At 47.7% G+C, this 19021-nt stretch overlaps 2 protein-coding genes across 2 annotated transcripts in view; one reads left to right on the forward strand and one right to left on the reverse strand.

Annotated features, from left to right (window-relative positions):
- Positions 1 to 19021, reverse strand: part of magi2a (membrane associated guanylate kinase, WW and PDZ domain containing 2a) — a gene marked incomplete at its 5' end in the record, with an annotated part of 152332 nt that overhangs the window by 122408 nt on the left and 10903 nt on the right. The gene's annotated exons all lie outside the window — the stretch shown is intronic.
- Positions 1 to 19021, forward strand: part of LOC307089375 (histone H3.2) — a gene marked incomplete at its 3' end in the record, with an annotated part of 183935 nt that overhangs the window by 112362 nt on the left and 52552 nt on the right. The gene's annotated exons all lie outside the window — the stretch shown is intronic.

Consider the following 19021-nt stretch of genomic DNA (forward strand, 5'->3'; position numbering starts at 1 on the left):
CGGCGTCTCTCCCGCCGGATGATACGCGGACGCTTCGCGCAGCAGATGCCAAGTCTGAAGGCGCGAGGAGACGACGCGGCCAGGCAGGGAAAAGGCCTCGTGGCGTATGGATCGAGCGCGTGGCAGATGCCAGCGGGGAGCCGAGAGCTCAGGCGGCAGACCGCCGAGTGCTCAGCAGACCGTCGGAGGAGTCTGTTGTGGTTGTTCGTTTTTGGTGTCGTTGTTGTTGTGGGTCAGTTTGTTGACATTGTAGTGTGGTGAGCTAGCCTGGTCCTACCAGTCTCTCGTATTTCATTTCATTTGCACAGAGTCTTGACCTACTAACGACAAACGTTAACTCACTTGAAGGCGGGTGTCTGTTGAAGTTTAAAACTATTGGATCTGCCCAGTGCCACTCTGGATCTGCCATAACTAATCGCTAACGTTTGGCCGGCCCCGGAATCACGTTGCGCGTAGGCTGTAAACAAACCAAACACCGTGCGTGAAGATGTCGTCTATGAGAGCTGACTTTAACGTCATTGTTCTCAGCCACTCCCTCTGTTCGCTAATTGGACGGCGAAAACCCACTAACATACCGCAGACCCAGACGTAGTACTGAAGGGAAATTAAAATTCAGCGGAAGTACTTAGGCGGGCGGAGCCAGGCTAGTGGTGAGCTATACGAGGTGGTGGTTTTGGAATTGTTTCTCGATGTCGGGACTATCTTGTTGTTTTGGGTGAGCTTGCAGCGCTCAACTATCGATGTACTTCGTCTTTCTTCTTTCTTTTTTATCCTCTGCAAACTTTGGGACCCTACTCCTTCCACAATTGTTCCCTTAAAGACAACATTACATTTCAAAAATTAGAATCGAGCGCTTCAAATGTTTAAAATGGCGACGCCGTCCGCCCGTTCTCTGATACTTCAACTTCTTCAGACTTCGTAATTTGCTTCGTACCACCCAACCGTTGAGCTTCGTTCAAACATTTAACAAATCAACACACTTTGATCTAAATATCTAAATCTATTTAAACAGATTTTCGATATCATTTATGCTTCTTTCAGAATCAGCAGTTTGATTTCATACCCGCTTCGTATATTTTCAGTTGGTCTTCTGTTGAGGCTCATTATCTATATTTTATCTCAAATGTATTCAAACTTTATCACTTAAGCTGTTTCTCCAACCATTTTCATTTTTTTGATGTGTATGTTTACATTGTTTACTTCATTTAGACTCTGTTCAAATCCGTCACTTGATTTAAGCCATTCAACATTTCTTTATGTCTTAAACTATGTTGCGTTATTAAAACATATCTTTAACCTCACTTTGCACTACAGCACTCTTTTGGCTTCAACGTATGGCTTCCTTTGGGGTTAGTGGATGTTGTTTGGAACCGTAACACAGCTACTGCTGTTTAGGGTTTAGTTTGTGTTGGTATGATTGTTGTTAGTTATGGTGTTGTGTTTCGTCTGCTCATTTACAACCGAGTGCTGTGCTTTGTGATGCCTCTTTGGCAGTAGAACAGAGCATCTGCTCAGTGACTGGATAATAAACACAGCAGGTGGAGGGGCAGGAGGAGGTGGAGCAGGGAGGAGGTGAATGAGGAGCAGGGAGGAGGTACACACGGGGACTTGATAGCCTTTATGGGATCGACTCGCTGCTGTCTCGCCATTTCTGGACACTGGTCCAGCCTAGCCACATGCTAGTTTTTAACTGGCCAGTGCCAGAAACCGAACACAGACAAGGGAACAACTCAGGATGCTGCAGGAAGGGTTGTAAGGCTCGGAGCCACACGTGGCTGTAGTAACACTCAGCATAAACAGACAGATGAAGGTATATCTCCAGGAAGTGAGAACGTATCACCAAGGCCAGCTGGCAGATGAATTCCCCTGTGAGTGCTGGGAGGAGGAAGCAGGCTGTGGAGCGTCTGAAGACCGGTGGTGGGCAGCTGCTTATATGTGCAATACTGATATTGCACCGGTATGTGCAATATCAGTGAGCACAAGTAAAGGCACTGAGTGCACACACGCGGAACGTAAACCTCCCCCTAAACATGCACACACAGACAGACAGACAGACAGACAGACAGACAGAAACACACAGACACACAGACACACACACACACTCAACTCAAACATCTCTCCAGAACCGGGCTGTGTTCCCTGAGCAGCAGAGCAGCACACCGGTCAGCATCGAGCACGGCTCACATCATTAGAGCCTCACTGACAGTTTATCACACACACTCTGCCCCCAGCGGCCCCCCGAGCAGACTCACAGCACCACAGGCCTGCGTGGGTCACGTGTGTGTCTGTATGTGAAGTCGTGCATGCATGTCTGTTCCAAGGGATGTGTAAGCGTGTATGCGTGTGTGTGTGTGGTGTGTGCATGTCTGTGTGTTTGTGTCGATGCATGCATGTCTTCTATTGTGTGTGACTGTGTATTTCAGTGTGTGTGTGTGTGTTAGGGATTGGCAATGATCGTCTAATAGTCGAATAGTCGCACTTCACTTGCATGGGTCTTCACAACTTCCGGTGGTGAATAATTTTTTGATAATTCACCGTTGCTAAGCATATAATGAGCGCTGTCAGGAAAGTACTTTTTTTTTTCTGTCGTATCACTCCGCAAGTAATCCGGTAATTTATCAACCCCAGCGTCCTCGGTTGCTAAGCGACGTTTCTCTGCTGATCAACACTACGAATGCTGGTAACAAATAAATTGTAAAAAAGGCACACTGTGTGAAGTAATTTTCGGGGCCATAATTTCCATATGCTTAAGACGTGTCTAGTTCACGTCATGCAGGCTGTGTTCAGTAAAATAAATAGCAATCTGTTTTCGGCACATGTAGGCCTATCTGTCTAAGCCCACGTTGAAATAATTTTGATGTTGAATGTTGATGGAGCAGTTGTTGAAATGAAAAGATTGATTACATACAAATCCTAAAAGCCTCTCCCTGTGTCATTGTGTGTTTGTGTGTCACTGTGAAAGCTCCTAGCGTTTGTTTCTGGGTAGATGTGTATGTGTCAGCATGGTATGCTGTTTGTGTATGTGTGTGTGTGTGTATGTGTCAGCATGGTATGCTGTGTGTGTATGTGTGTGTGTGTGTGTGTGTGTGTGTGTGTGTGTGTGTGTTGTGTGCTCAGCAGCAGACAGCTGTTTGGGTAATAGGCCTAATCATATGATCACGGTGGGCCGGAGAGCTCGCCACTTCAACCAGACGCACACCGCAGAGTGGAGACCAGCCTGCCAACACACACACACACACACAAGGCTTGCATCACACAACAGTGGCAGACAGGAATTAGAGCAATAACAGCTTGCTTTCAAATCGTTTTGAGATGACGTCAAAATTGATGCAGAGAAGCATCCTAGCTAGAGGAAATAAACACGTAGGAACTCATTCATATCATAGGTTTAGTATTTCAAGTATGCTAATCCAGAAATGAGAACCTGTATGATGAACCAAAAGGTAAGATTGTCATGATGTGACAGTATTAGTATTCAAAATTATGACTCACTTGGTTACCCCAGTCCTGCCCTGACCTGCGGCTATTGCATAGGGGGACATATTGAGTCTTGAGTCATCTTCCCTTTTTGGAGTTTGACGTGCAGCGTTTCAGACTGATGTGCTTTAGGTACTTGCAAATAAGTCAACAACAACATCACTGGGAGGGAAGTGTGATCACACAAATAACGTGTTGAAAATGCATACACAAATGGAAGATAAGTCAAACATTTACTCTAAAAGTGTTAACACGCTCGCGCACAGACTGTGCGTGTCTTATTTTCCTCGAAAGCAGAATCCTGCTGCATGCTGATTCTGCCACCTCCTCATCCTTTCTAACACATCCACACCCAGCACCTGTACAGCTTAGTGTGCTTAAGGCTGAGTAAACAGATAAGCTCTCTGTTAATCTGATCTGAACTGATCAGCAGAGACAGTGACAGGGCTGCTGAATCCAATCGTAGCGTTTGACAGGTTTGAATCGCCATGGTTACAAGGCCTGGATCCATTAAGCGACCTCAGGTGTAAACATGACAGGTTATCCACCACCGTAAGATCAGTGTTCATCTTTGTGTGCAGTGTGTGTCTGTATCTGTCAGCAGCTGTGTGTTAACTTTACCCTTCAACTAAACTACTTTGCACCTCCTGCACTGTGTAACACACACACACACACTGCTTCAATGAACAATTAACTGTATACACAAACACGCACACACAGACAGTCTACACTAAGACACACAAACACACACACTCTCTACACAACAGACACACACTCTACACAGCAGGCACACATACTGCTTTAAAGAACACTTAACTGTACACACACACACACACAGACATCAGTCGATCCTGTCCACTCCTGGGAAACACACACACACACTCTCTGACTCATCATGGTACCCCACAATAAACCGCACTTGACGGCTTGCTTCCAAACACGCAGAGCACGTTTCAGGAGACCGAGAGTAAAACAGAGATGAAAAACCAGAGCAGAGGAATGGAGAAAGCAAAGCAGCGACTGTGCGGTGGAACGCTGAGGTGGTCGAGGAACCTGGACCAATCAATACTGGACAAATCCATTTCCATTTGTTGAGCGTCGACGTGGTGATCAGTGCTCCCCGGCAGCAGTGCGGCTCATGAAAGAGCCATCAGCGTGTGGGTATTAGAGAGGGAATAATAGATCACACTCTCCACGTACAGATGGGCTTTAAAGGGAGGGAGGCTGAGACCAGATGCATGCTTCTGTTATTCATTCAAACATTTATTCATTATGGATTTAGGACAAGTCGCCCGTTTACCCACGATGGAGCTTTTTAACCCCATGATGCCATCTGGTATAGAGAGGTGGAGAGAAAGAGAGAGAGGTGGAGAGACAGCAAGAGAGAGAGAGAGGGAGAGAGCAGGAGAGAGAGAGCGGGAACGAGAGAACAAATAGAGCTAGACTTTGAGAAACAGAGACAGAGTCGGGAGAGGAGAGTACAACATGAATCTCAGAGGTTATTGATATTAATGGTTCACTTGATAGTAGCCGAGCCGTCACGGCCCCCGTCGGTTCCCCAGGCCGGTTCTGTCTCTGCTCGCGGTTTCATTACAGCGTGCTGCGGCCAGCCTAATCACGCTAACCCAATCAGCCAGTCCCCTTCACTGGGCCGAGACCAGGGTAATAGAGCCATTGTTTCCCCCCAGACCCTCAGTGAGGCTGAGGTGATTGTAGTGGTACCAGTGAGTCCAGTGGAATCCTTGATCAACAACACGACAGAGGAACCACTAGCCTGCACACCGCGTGAGCGAGACAAAGTCGTTTGTGTTGGCGCAGTTTTCAGTCATTTGTAGCCTTCCCAACGTCTTGGTTTAATCATCGTCTATAATAATAAGATACAAATAATATAACAAAACTGTTTATAACAATAATATATAAATAATATAAAATACAAAACTGTTTAAAATAATAATAATAATAATAATATAAATAATATAATAATACTGTTGCTTCTGTTCCACAGTCAACTAGTTAGCGTCTAATTGTGTAAATGTGGCTGTGTGTGTTTCTTATGTAAGTAATGGAGATGTGAAGGTTCAGGGGCACCTTTGATACATGTTTTGAAATAAAACAAAGCAACGGGGCGGCCAACATAATTAGGAGGAAATAAAAAGGATGTATTTCTGTGTGACTGCAGCGGCGCCAGTAACTCACTACTATGGCTGCATGCTGGGTTCACTGGAGGCTAATGGGGGTTTAAAAACACTGAACACCCCCTCACCACCACTGGCCTCCTAAAACCCCATCATGCCCCCCCAATGCCCCTTTTACCCACGGTTGCGATGAGTTAGTAAAAACAATAAGGCACAAGTGTGTGGGACCTGTGTGTTGTCTTGTGTGTTTGTGTATGTGTTGTCTTTTATGTGTGTGTGTGTGTGTGTATGTGTGTTGTCTCTGGTCTGTGTGTGTCTGTGTGTCTGTGTGTCTATGCGTCTATGTGTCTGTGTGTCTGTTTGTCTGTGTGTCTGTGTATCTGTGTGTCTCTGTCTATATGTGTGTGCGCGTGTTTATTGTCTTATGTGTGCATGTGTGTGTTTCTTATCTTGTACTCTGGAAGTGAGCGGTCGGGACAGCCTAGGATGCAAATGTCAGCAGCGTAATAGCGTCTGAGCGGGTTTGAGTCAGAGGTTTGTGTCGATACTTTCAGTTCAGTCTTAATGAAGTGTGCCGCGGCGGGCCCTTTGTGGCGCTCACAATGGACCGCCGTACGCCCTGGAGCATGGCTGTGAGATATTTGTCTAAAATGTAATTCCAAAGTGTGCGGGCAAGCCGGCACACACACAGGATGTGATGTAATGGCCCGACGCGCACCAGAGACAAAAGAGCAAACATCGGCTCCAACCGCTCAGGTAGGGTGAGGTTATTTATCCAGTCGTCCAAAACAACTGACGCCTGGCACAGACACGCAAACACACACAAACACACACACTTACAAAACCATGCCTTCTGCACAGACACACAAACACACATACACTAACAAACCAACGTCTTCTGCACAGACACGCAAACACACACTGACAAACGAAGACCTTCTACACAGACACGCAAACACACAAACACACACACACTAACAAACATGGTGTGATTACTCAGGTCCATCACCCAACTCCCTGCTGGCCCCCTGAATCTACTTCCTCATTCATCTCCTGCTTCTCGTTTCAGTCTCCATCTCTCTCTCTCTCTCTCTCTCTCTCTCTCTCTCTCTCTCTCTCGCTCTCTCTCTCTCGCTCGCTCTCTCTCTCTCGCTCTCTCTCTCTCGCTCGCTCTCTCTCTCTCTCTCGTTCTCTGTTGATCCCTCCCCCTCGCATTGTCCATCGCTCTGTATTAATCTGTCCCTCTATTAATCTCTGAATCGGCTCCTCTAGCCACACACACACACACACACACACACACACACACACACACAGCTCTGCTGCTGGTTATTAAGCAGACAGTCAGAGGGACTCTGAGCTAGATGTAGTTACAGAAACATCACGTGACTCTCTACTGTCTACCTCTCTTCTCGTGGTTGAGGGTTCGACTCCCAGCATATTGCACTGGGTTTAAACCCCTACGCTGCTCCCTGTACCTCCTCCTGCATCCCCTCCTACCTGCTCACTAACGACATGCATCTGAACTCACTGTGAACAGCTCTGATAAAACCGTCTGCTTAACGACCAACATTAAATATAATTGAAGTGACAGCCAACAGCGGTGTACCGCTGAATGAAGACGTTCTGGATGGAAAACAAATGAGAAATACCGGCTGTTTTGTTGTTCATGCCCTCATGTGAGCGTTAGGCAAACAGCCCCTCTCCTCTGTGATTCCGTGGGAATATGGCCGCCCTTCCACCCTGGTTAAAACACCAGCAACAACCTGCCTCCACTGCAGTTAAACTGAGTGTCTTTGGCAGGTCGAGTCCCATTAGTTGTAAGGTGGAACACGTTCCTTAATGAACTACAACTCCCAGTGCTGTTGGACTGCTGCACTCTCATGTGTTTTCATACTGCTACAATTGTACATACTTTCCTGTGTACACATTCTATCTAATTAGACACCTGTCAAGTCCTCCGGCTGGTGAATTTGACAGGTGACAAAATAGACAACTTAATGGAACATTATTACTATGATTAAGTTTATAGTAGGACAATAATGTATAACATTTAGAGAACCTAACAGGTTAAATATGGACGTTAAAAAAACAATATTTTAATTCAGGAAGGACATAACCAGCAAGTTTGAAGTCATGTAATGAGCTTGCAGCAAGCATTAGAACACACTGGCTACAGAGAGGTTAACAGAGAGCTCTGTGTGTGTGTGTGTGTGTGTGTGTGTGAGCATCATTCCTCAAGCCTCCTCTTCAACGCTCACTTTGATTTCTATCTCCGCTGCCTTCCCAAATTTGGGAAGACATTCCGGCACAGCAGCAATCGTTCTCATCCCATTAAAACCAGACTTGCTTCGCCCCTGTATGATGCAAGCCTAGTTTTGGTTCTGCTGTGATATGTGATATGTGTTCCTCTGCTCCACTGCTGTGGTTCTCGCTAATAATAAAATAACAACGTTTACTGTGTGACTCACCAGGGCCAATCAGGGCTCAGAATGAGAGGATTGTCTCTGATCTGGGAAAAGCAGCCTGGAATTCAGCGGGGAAGATACAGGAATGCATCAGTCACACAGGAAACACTGAAACACTTAAACACCCTGACCATGGGATTACGAGATGGCTTTGGCAAGATGTCGTCAAATCAAACCACGCAGAGAGAGAGAAGGTCTTTAAAGATACACAGTGTATCTGTAGTCAGAGTGTATCAGTAGTCAGGGCGGCAGGCCGGTCAGCATTGATTTTATTTATGTATGATAAGGTTAATTAGATAGCTGACACCTCTAATTCATCTATAGGTCTGGAGGCAATTACATGCAATCTCTCGTTCAATTCTTCATCTGTTAAACAGACACCTCTCACACACGCTTGTGTGTTTTAAAACACACACACACACACACACACACAAACACACACACACACACACACACACACAACCACATTACAGCCGTAGACCCTACAATCGTTGTGTACCAATACACACCAATATCACGCAACCACACATGCATGTTCATGAAAAAGTGCAAACACATACCCACACAACCAGACACACACATATGAGCCCTCTGAATTCATCATCTCCTTTAGGCATGACGGGGGGGGAGGGAGGAGGGGAGAGGCCACCTGTCAAGTCCCATCACTGTTGCATGCTGGTTGACGTAGTTCAAGTAGCTGAGGGCTGTCATGGGAGTCGACCCGGTGAGGCAGGTCCCTCTGAGAGCTTCTTCCCCTTCAGTTCCCTCGTCTCTGTAGGGACAGAGACAAACCCCTGCTGGCAGACTGATCCCAGCCCTGCTCCCTGGGCCCATGGAGAAGCGGAGCCTGTGTGACTAGACCTCTAGACCTCCAGACCCCCAGACCTCTAGACCCCCAGACCCCCAGACCTCTAGACCCCCAGACCTCCAGACCTCTAGACCTATAGACCCCAGACCTCTGGACCCCCAGACCTCTAGACCCCTAGACCTCCAGACCTCTAGACCCCCAGACCTCTAGACCTCTAGACCTCCAGACCTCCATGCCAGACCTCCAGACCTCAGACCCCCAGACCCCCAGACCTCTAGACCTCCAGACCTCTAGACCCCCAGACCCCCAGACCTCCAGACCTCAGACCCCCAGACCCCCAGACCTCTAGACCCCCAGAACCCCAGACCTCTAGACCTCCAGACCTCAGACCCCCAGACCTCCAGACCTCTAGACCTCAGACCTCCAGACCTTTAGACCTCCAGACCTCTAGACCCCCAGACCTCTAGACCTCCAGACCTCCAGACCTCCAGACCTCTAGACCTCTAGACCCCCAGACCTCCAGACCTCCAGACCTCCAGACCTCCAGTCCTCCAGTCCTCCAGACCTCTAGACCTCTAGACCCCCAGACCTCTAGACCTCTAGACCTCCAGACCTCCAGACCTCCAGTCCTCCAGACCTCCAGACCTCCGGTCCTCCGGTCCCGGGCCTCCCACAGCCTCAAGCCCCCACACTACGACTGCCTCCCATGGTCGGGACGATGTACCAATGTGACAGGATCATCCACCAATGGTAAGGGCTTACGGAGGGAACAGGTCAAGCTTGGCCCCTCCCAGTGCCAGGATCATCCACCAATGGTAAGGGCTTACGGAGGGAACAGGTCAAGCTTGGCCCCTCCGTGTGCCAGGATCATCCAACAATGGTAAGGGCTTACGGAGGGAACAGGTCTAGCTTGGCCCCTCCCAGTCTAGTCGGGCTCTGTAAACATCTCCGAATGAAGCGGGGTCTCAGGGGAGTCGGGACGCAGCAAAAGGCTCGCTTAACAAATCATGTCATGCTGGGCGTTGGCGTTAGAAACAGTGTCTCCAGCGCTGTGATTGGATATGTACACCTTTGGCCCTGCGTGCTCTCATTTCATTACCTCCTGAATCTACCCCGCTCCCCCCTTGTCGCAGTAAGAGGGTCTAGGCAGTGAGACCTGGGCCAGGTCCAGGGAGTCGGGGAGCAGCCAATACCCTCTGTGCAAAATAAGACGAGAAAGTAATCTATATGCAGATTAAATAAATATTGATGCAGCGCTGCAGAGCTCTCTGGGTGTCCGGGCTAATCGACGGAGACACCGCTTGTGTAGCCGCACCCGGGACAAGTTACTGAGAGAGAGAGAGAGAGAGAGAAAGAGAGAGAGAGAGAGAGAGAGAGAGAGATCATCCACCTTATCCCAGTTTAACTCATATACACAAACCAAGTGAAATAAATACGTATTAATAAATACATATTAAATAAATACGTATTAAGGCAAGCTAACAGAATCTTTTGGTTCGAGCTACCGACTTGGTAGCTCGAACGAACGGAGGTCGGAGAAGACACGTTTCTAGGGGTGCAACGGATCACAAAACTCACGCTTCGGATTGGGTCACGGTTTTTGAGTCACAGGTCGGATCATTTTCGGATCAACAATAACAAAAAAGATAACAAGACAAATGTGACTTTAAATAAAAGCTTCAAATATGTAAAAACAAAATAAAGTGAAAAATTAGGTAATAATCCTGCTTCCTTTAAGCATAGTAAATATTTAAATAAATTGCTTGTATCCACATAAAATAAAAAAAAGAACTCAAGATGTCCTTGAGTTAATATTTTTTAGAAACATTTTTTTTTAGAACAATTTAAAACAATATAAAGTGCAAACTGAGGCATTATTCCTTCTTCTTTTAAACATGGATAGTAAATAAAATAAAAAACCTGTGTCCATTAAGCACAGCAGACCTGGATTTACAACTTTAAATTCAGGATGTCTGCATTGCCTGGAGAGAGTGTTGAGTCTACACTCTCCCCAGGCAATGCAGACATCCTCCTCTTTTTTCATTTTCAAGTATCGTAGCAAAATACAGTTTCTGTCGTGGCATTTTGTAAATCCATTGATTTCTGTTGGAAGACTCATTGCTCGTTGACCGGAAACAGAAAGGGGGGCTGGTTGTAGTCTTTTCGCTCGGTTCTAGCCTTACTGTTGATACGGAGCACCGAGTGAAAAGACTACAACCAAACATTAACAGCTCCCTTTCCGTTTCCGGTCCGATTTCCGTTTCAATGGGATTTACAAAATGCCAAATAAACAACGACAGAAACTGTATTTCACTACGATAATTGATAACTGGATAATTGGAACATCAACAAACAACACTAACCACTCGGTGAGTTGCACATTTCTGAAGACGAACGTTTAGGGTTGTTTTCAGGACAGGTTTGTGAATGACCATAGCCAGCCCTTCTGAAGCAGGCAGGGGCGATTCGAAATTAGCCAAATACCCGAGACAGGACCAATAGTCAACATTTCTGTGTCAACCACTATATTTCATCCTACACAAACCAGAAAGGGGGCTCAATGGGCTAAATACTGGAATTGACCTTTAAACATGCCCCGATCAAAGTGAGCGCACAACTTTTTTTTTTTTTTGCATAGTCAGCCGATCTGCGGATCACTTGTGTCCCGAACCGTGAGGGTTGATCCGTTGCACTACTACACGTTTTCTATCTCGAAAACGAATGCAGCACAACACCATAGTATTTGTGATGTTCTCTGCCTGTGTGGTAAATGAGTCATGTGATGGTATTAGATCGGAAAGGTAGACTTGCGTACTCGCCGATACGCGCTAATGCATTTTAGGCCGTATCGGAGGAATTCCAGATACTGGTATCGGTATCGGAACAGCTCTACCTACGTACCGCCCCCCCGTCCCTCTCATGGCCCCGCCGAGCTCAGACCCCCCCCTTCACCAGGCGAGGTACTAAAAGCTCTACTTATGCGGCTGCATGTCTCCCCGTCCGTTAACACGCCTCCGCCGCCTTCGTCGTTAGCGGGGGCGGCTCGGGTTGAGGTGCTGATGCAATCACTGTGCCGACGGCCAGCTGCGGCGGCCGGCGGTCAGGTGTGAGATCACATCAGCACCGCCGCTCCCAGCTGAGGCCCGGTGAGTCACGGTCAGACGCAGCCGCGCACGGCAGGAGAACACGGCAATTAGGCGGGGAAAGGTGTGAATTAGAGTGGCTATCAGACACCACACTCTTTTGGCGGGAGACGGCGGGGTAACGCCGGTCAGGGGGGATGGGGCGGGGGGAGGAAGGAGAGGGAGGACAAAGAGAGAGGGAGAAGGAGGAGTCAAGAACAAAAGCAAGAGTCAAGTACAAATATTATGAGACAGGATGTACAAAGGAGTGGGAGAAGGAGATCAACACACACACACACACACACACACACACACACACACTCACACACACACACACACACACACAAACACACAAAGAGGAGTAGGTGAAGGCTCTAGAAATGGACTGTGTGAACCGACAAGAGGGAGAGGGAGACAGACAGAGAGAGCAGTACAGACAGACAGACAGATCGCTGTAGAGAAAGAAAGCAAGAGAGATGGACAGAGACATGATGACAATGGAGTAAGGGAGTGAGAGACCGAAAGAGGGAGAGGGAGAGAGAGAGAGGGGGAGAGAGGGAGAGAGAGACCCTATCCTATTTTCAGCTCCATTGAGCAGAGGAGGAGAATAGAGTGCTGCGTGGCCCAGGGCAGACAGCATCAAATAGAGCTGCGGTTAACCCCCCCACTCACACACACACACACACACACACACACACACACACACACACACACACACACACACGCACACACAAACTACGACCAGGGGTCAGATGCATTATGGGAATTGGAAACGAATTGGATCAACGTTGATTTGGCTTATACACGCTCGCACACTCGCACAATTAGACAATTAAGAGTTACAATGCAAATCATCGAAACAAATAATAATTAACAATATTGTAAATGTATATATTTGATGTATGCTTTGTCTGACTCCAGCATTAGGCTGCTGAGAGATGTTAATAAATCGAATCCTCCGTCCTCCCGGTCGTTGCCAAGCCAGCTCCACAAATGGCCGCTGATTGATTGTCAAATCAAATGCCAGTCATTTCACTCCATTAGCAACAGCCAATCACAATCAATCATTCTCAGGTTGAGCTGAAACCCCGGTAACCGTGCCAACCGGGGAGATAGCCGAAGACAACCACTCAGACAGAACCACAGACTCTTTACGGTGAGGGCTGTATAATATACATAATAATATAATGTAGTTATTTTATGAACCTTATTTAGTTCTTACAATATTCTGGTTCTGCTTTGAAGGCTCAGCGCTTGGTTCCAAAGGGAGTGATTTTCGCACTCTCTTCTTTCTCTCACTCTCTCCTTCATTCTCACTCTCTCCTTATTTCTCTCACTCTCTATGTCTTTCTCTCACTCTCTCCTTCATTCTCACTCTCTCCTCCTTTCTCTTACTCTCTCTTTCTCTCTCCGTCTTTCTCTCACTCTCTTTCATTCTCACTCTCTCCTTTCTCTCACTACCTCCTCTTTCTCTCACTCTCTCCCCTTTATCTCACTCTATCGTTCTTTCTCTCACGCTCTCCTCTTTTTCTCATTCTCACTCTACTTCATTCTTTCTCTCACTCTCTCCTCCTTCTCTCACTCTCTACTTCAATCTTTCTCTCACTCTCTCCTCCTTCTCTCCCTCTCTCCAACCTTCTCCTTCTTTATCTCACTCTCCTTTTTTGTTCACAACAATCATTTTCCAGGAATTTGAGTAATGACAAAAAAACTAATTGCTGTGAAAACATTTTTCTGTTTGAATGTGGTTAAACAAGAGGTCAGGAAGCAAGGAGGTTGAGCAAACCTTCTGATATCGTTAACAAGGAACTACAGTGTTGAATTGTGTTTTCCAGTTGTGTATTCACCACTGTGTGCTTCTGGTGTGTGTGTGTGTACAGGCTTATGGCGTGTGTGTTTGCAACCGTGTCTGTGCTTGTGTGTATGTGTGTTTGTGGCCGGTGTGTGGGTGTGTGTTTGTGTGGCCAGTGTTTGTGTGTGTGTGTGTGTGTGTGTGTGTGTGTGTGTGTATGTGTTTGTTTGTGGGCGGTGTTTGTTTGTGTTGCCAGTGTGTGTGTGTGTGTGTGTGTGTGTGTGTGTGTGTCAGTGTCTATGTGTGTGCGCGTGCGTGTGTGTGGCCTCTGGCCAGCGTGATTAGAGGAAGCAGAATCCACAGGAGTCAGAGGAAGTGTGCTGGCGAGACAGCGAGGGACTGTGTGTGTGTTTGTCTCCGCCTGCGGCTCCACACTGCCCTCTATGGGACCACCATGAACGTGTAACCAGAGAGACTGATAGAGTTCAGAGAGACGTCATTAGAGAGCAGGCAGGGGGACGGCCTCTTCCTCTAGGAGACCAACAGGGAGGACGCTGTGGACATTCTGACCATCACTAGGCACTAGGCTGTCCTGAACGTTAAGACAAGACCCACATCCAGCAATCAAGCCTCACAACGGCACATCCATGAAACACACATCCTTATTATGGGGAATATAATTGAGCTGGAGAATTTGCGAGAGAAAGGGGAAGGGAGGGATGTGACGTGGGGGGGATGTGAAGTGGGGGGATGTGATAGTGTTGTGACGGTAGGGGTGGGGGTGACAGGGATGTGATAGTTGGGGGGGGATAGGGACAGTTTGTTCAGGGGCCCGGAGCCTCGCTCTCATTAGCGGTGGATTTCCTCGGGACCAACAACGCGACGCTTATCACCGGCTCCCACACACTCGGTAGCGGACCGTAACTGAGCCTCTGACGGTCTGAAATGAATAATGTCAATAAATATAGAAACAGAGAAAGCCCACCTGATGGGGGGGGGGGGGGGGGGGGGGGGGGGGGGCTTCTCCACACGGGTGGTGAGGGGGACGGAGGCAACAGGGAAGGAGTTAATTAGGGCATAAATGGCAAGTGGAATTAATCTATTTTACCGCCGGTAGACCACACACACACACAAACAAACACACAGAGAGCGAGAGAGAGAGACAGAGGAAGAGGAAGAGAAAGAGAGAAATGATCAAGAGTGAGCCAGAAACACAGAGAGTGAGACAGGGCAGTGAGGGCTGGTATATCAGTACTGCTGTGATTCAGTTGTAGGTACGCGGCCTGCAGCCAAGGATCCAGAGATAATCACACCCCACTTTCATCAAACACTTCTACAAGCGGCGTTTATTGTTACAGTAATAAGCCACAAGATTATGATTTGTTTGTTTACTTAATAATTCATTTGGCTCCGCCAACATAAACAGTCCTGGCCGGGGCTGGCCTGTTGCCAAGCAGCACAAACATTCCCTGCCCACCAGCTTCTACATGATGCAGGTCTTCGTTCCCGCGGGCCAGAGACATGGTACCGCGTGAATATTAATCTGACCGCCTTCATCTGTTTCCTTTACTGTGCAACCAGGAAATGAGAGTCTGTGGAGAGCCAATGAGCAGTGAGATTAGGATAAGTGAATGGCCAATCACACGGGATGTCTGTCTGCACTACAGTGTCCAGCATCTGTCTGTCTGCACTACAGTGTCCAGGCATCTGTCTGTCTGCACTACAGTGTCCAGGTGTCTGTCTGTCTGCACTACAGTGTCCAGCATCTGTCTGTCTGCACTACAGTGTCCAGATGTCTGTCTGTCTGCACTACAGTGTCCAGCCTCTGTCTGTCTGCACTCCAGTGTCCAGATGTCTTTCTGTCTGCACTACAGTGTCCAGCATCTGTCTGTCTGCACTACAGTGTCCAGGTGTCTGTCTGTCTGCACTACAGTGTCCAGCGTCTGTCTGTCTGTCTGCACTACATTGTCCAGTGTCTGTCTGTCTGTCTGTCTGGCTGTCTACAGCGTCCAGGCGTCTGTCTGTCTACACTACCGTGTTTTTCTTTACTTTTGTGGGCACAAAAGTAAATAAGTAAACATGAACCAGGAAGGAAGGTGTGAAGGCACTGCATCATATTGAGTTATTGCTGCTGGTTGTGGATCAGTTACCCAGCGAGGGGGCGGGTGATTCAGAGGTCCAGCGCTGGAAGGGGGTATCCATAACGGGCCGAGGAGCTGGGGTGAATCTTCCTGTGATGTCATGCTGGATGTACTGATGTTAGAACACCTGTCAGGCGGAGTGATATGTAGATTGTGAAAAGTCCCAGTGCAGCTATTCTCTATACCAGCACTCACGATATGCCTCTCGTCCAATCAAATGCCTTGGTAGGATGGAAATGTCAGAAGAAAATACTTTACTTTGTACCGAACACATTGTTTATCCAAGGGACTGCTTGTTAGACTAAGACTGGCCTCAGGCTGAGTATGAATAAGAGATTGGTGAGAGATGGGGAGAGAGAGAGAGAGATGGAGAGATGGAGAGAGAGAGAGAGAGAGGGAGAGAGAGAGAGAGAGAGAGAGAGAAAGAGACAGCGGGAGAGAGGAGAGAGAGAAAGAAACACAGAAAGAGAGACAGAGAGAGAGGTTATACAAAGGTTATAAGCATCTGCTTGCTGTTGCCAATCACATCGCCACGACAACATGAGGTGTTCAGATCAAAGACAGCTCAATCAGCCTTGTGCACACACACACACACACACACACACACACACGCCTCTGTTTCGTTTCGATCTGTGTCACACTTGTCGTCTCCCATTAGCTGCAGCCAGTGACATCATCGCTCTGTTCTGAGACAGCCGTCTTCTGATTGGTCTGCAACATCTGTCGCGATTTGCACACCAGCGGCCCCAGTCTGGCTTTTGTTTGTTAAACACATACACGCACACACACACACACACACAATACTAGAGATGAGGATTTGTCAAAATTTACAATGTCCAAACTGTCCTCGCTGGGTACTACTAATCATTTAGCTGTGAGCACATTTGTTTACCCAGTTATTTAGAATGGAAGTGTGCTTCAACATCAGCCTTGCCAGATCTATCATTTCTGTGTGCGTGTTTGCGCGTGCGTGTGCGTGTGCATGTGCGTGTGTGTGTGTGTGTGGATCTGTGACTCCTGCTGTCAAGGTTGAATTTGGGTTGCCAGGACCAGCGACCAAGGACGATCCCCTTAGAGATAATGGTCCAGGCAGGGTACTCAGAAGGTTCAGGGTTCAAACCCCAATACCGTAGGGATCCATGAGCAACATGCCTCCTACCCCTACTGTTTACTTAACGACTTACGATAATTCCTGTTAATAGCTCCGGACACGATAGCCGGCATAATGACAGAAAAGGAAATAAGAAAGGCTCTAGTGCTGTCCTGCTTAAACTGCTGGTATTAGCTCCCAGAGATGATGCTACTTATTAAAGGGTTTCCAGAACGCTCGAAGGCCAAGGCACCAATGTAAGCTGATTTTCCCTTGGGGGATTAACAAAGTGTTATCTTACTTTATGCTGTTTGTGAGACAGACTAAACTTGAGCATGAGAAAACAGCCTCTTCTCTTGGGTCTTCTGAGCAAAAACAAAACCACAACCCAGCAGCCTTTGGCAGAAGTTCCCTTCAGAAGCTCAGGGAAGGCTTCCCCGATTGTAAACAACTCCTATTTCAATTCACATTAAAATGCACACATTTTACACCACATTTTCTCACCAGCACGGTATTGAAATGTGCATACCGTTTAAGTGGGCACCAACAAACTACAAACGTTTCTTCACATTTGTACCGACAGCAAACAATTACAGGCAAACTACTCCAGGATAACAGAGTTGAAACATACAGACACACCAGGCATGAAAGTTCATAAGAACCAGGGGAACTCCTGGTAGTTCATAAGAACCAGGGGGACTCCTGGTAGTTCATAAGAACCAGGGGAACTCCTGGTAGTTCATAAGAACCAGGGGGACTCCTGGTAGTTCATAAGAACCAGGGGGACTCCTGGTAGTTCATAAGAACCAGGGGGACTCCTGGTAGTTCATAAGAACCAGGGGGACTCCTGGTAGTTCAGAAGAACCAGGGAACTCCTGGTAGTTCATAAGAACCAGGGGAATTCCTGTTAATTCATAAGAACCAGGGAACAAGGGAATGGTAGCAGTCTTATCATAGAATAGTCACAGGCTCTGTTCCCCTGGTAGTTCATAAGAACCAGAAGAACTCCTGGCAGTTCATAAGAACTGTTCTGGTAGTTCATAATAACCAGAAGAACTCCTGGTAGCAGGAGCATATATACAGAGGCCCTGTTCCCCTGGTAGTTGATCAGAACAGTGCTATCACCGTGTAAACACAGGCTTGGTTCCCGATGGGACTTTCCCGCTCCTCAGGAACTGTAATTCCTATAACCAATAGGAAGGAGCATCAGGAGGGCATGTGCTCGGCAGACCAAACAGTGAGTAAACAAAGTGTCTGGTGTGTCTGCACGCTCCACCGGAGGTTCCTCATGGCTGAGCAGAGGAGATGGAGCCATTGTTACACCAGTCGAGAGAGGGAGGCAGGCAGAGGACGAGGCCAGGGAGCGAAGAACAGAACAAGGCTGAGAGAAGAGAGAGAGACACAAAGAGAGAGAGAGAGAGAGAGAGAGAAAGAGAGAGAGAGAGAAACACAAAGAGAGAGAGAGAGACACACACACAGAAAGAGAGACACAAAGAGAGAGAGACAAATAGAGAGAAAGAGAGAGACACAAAGAGAGAGAGACACACACACAGAGAGAGGAAGAGTGAGACACACAGAGAGAGAGATACAAAGAAAAAGAGAGAGAGTCACACACACACACACACAGAGAAGAGAGAGAGAGAGAGAGAGAGAGAGAGAGAGAGAGAGAGAATAGGGGGAGGGACCTCGGAGGAAACACTTCGATACCTCGCCAGCCCTCTGAGATCAGATCAAGACCGTCAGACAGAACGATGGAGCTCACAGGGGGAGTGAGCTGGAGGGATGAATGGGTGAAAGGGAATGTTCACACAAGGAGGATGCTGACAGTTTAATAAAACAGTTTGCAGCCTGCAGCCCCCTCCAGTCTACCTGGTGGTGGATCACACAATCTGGGAACAGAGTTGGTGGAGGTGGGTGGTGGCAGAGGTGGAGGTGGGAGGACGTAGTGGTGGAGGTGGGTGGAGGTAGTGGTGGGTTGGGTGGTGTTAGTG

This window comes from Pollachius pollachius (assembly GCF_949987615.1).
Source record: "Pollachius pollachius genome assembly, chromosome: 18".
Classification (NCBI taxonomy): Eukaryota; Metazoa; Chordata; class Actinopteri; order Gadiformes; family Gadidae; genus Pollachius; species Pollachius pollachius.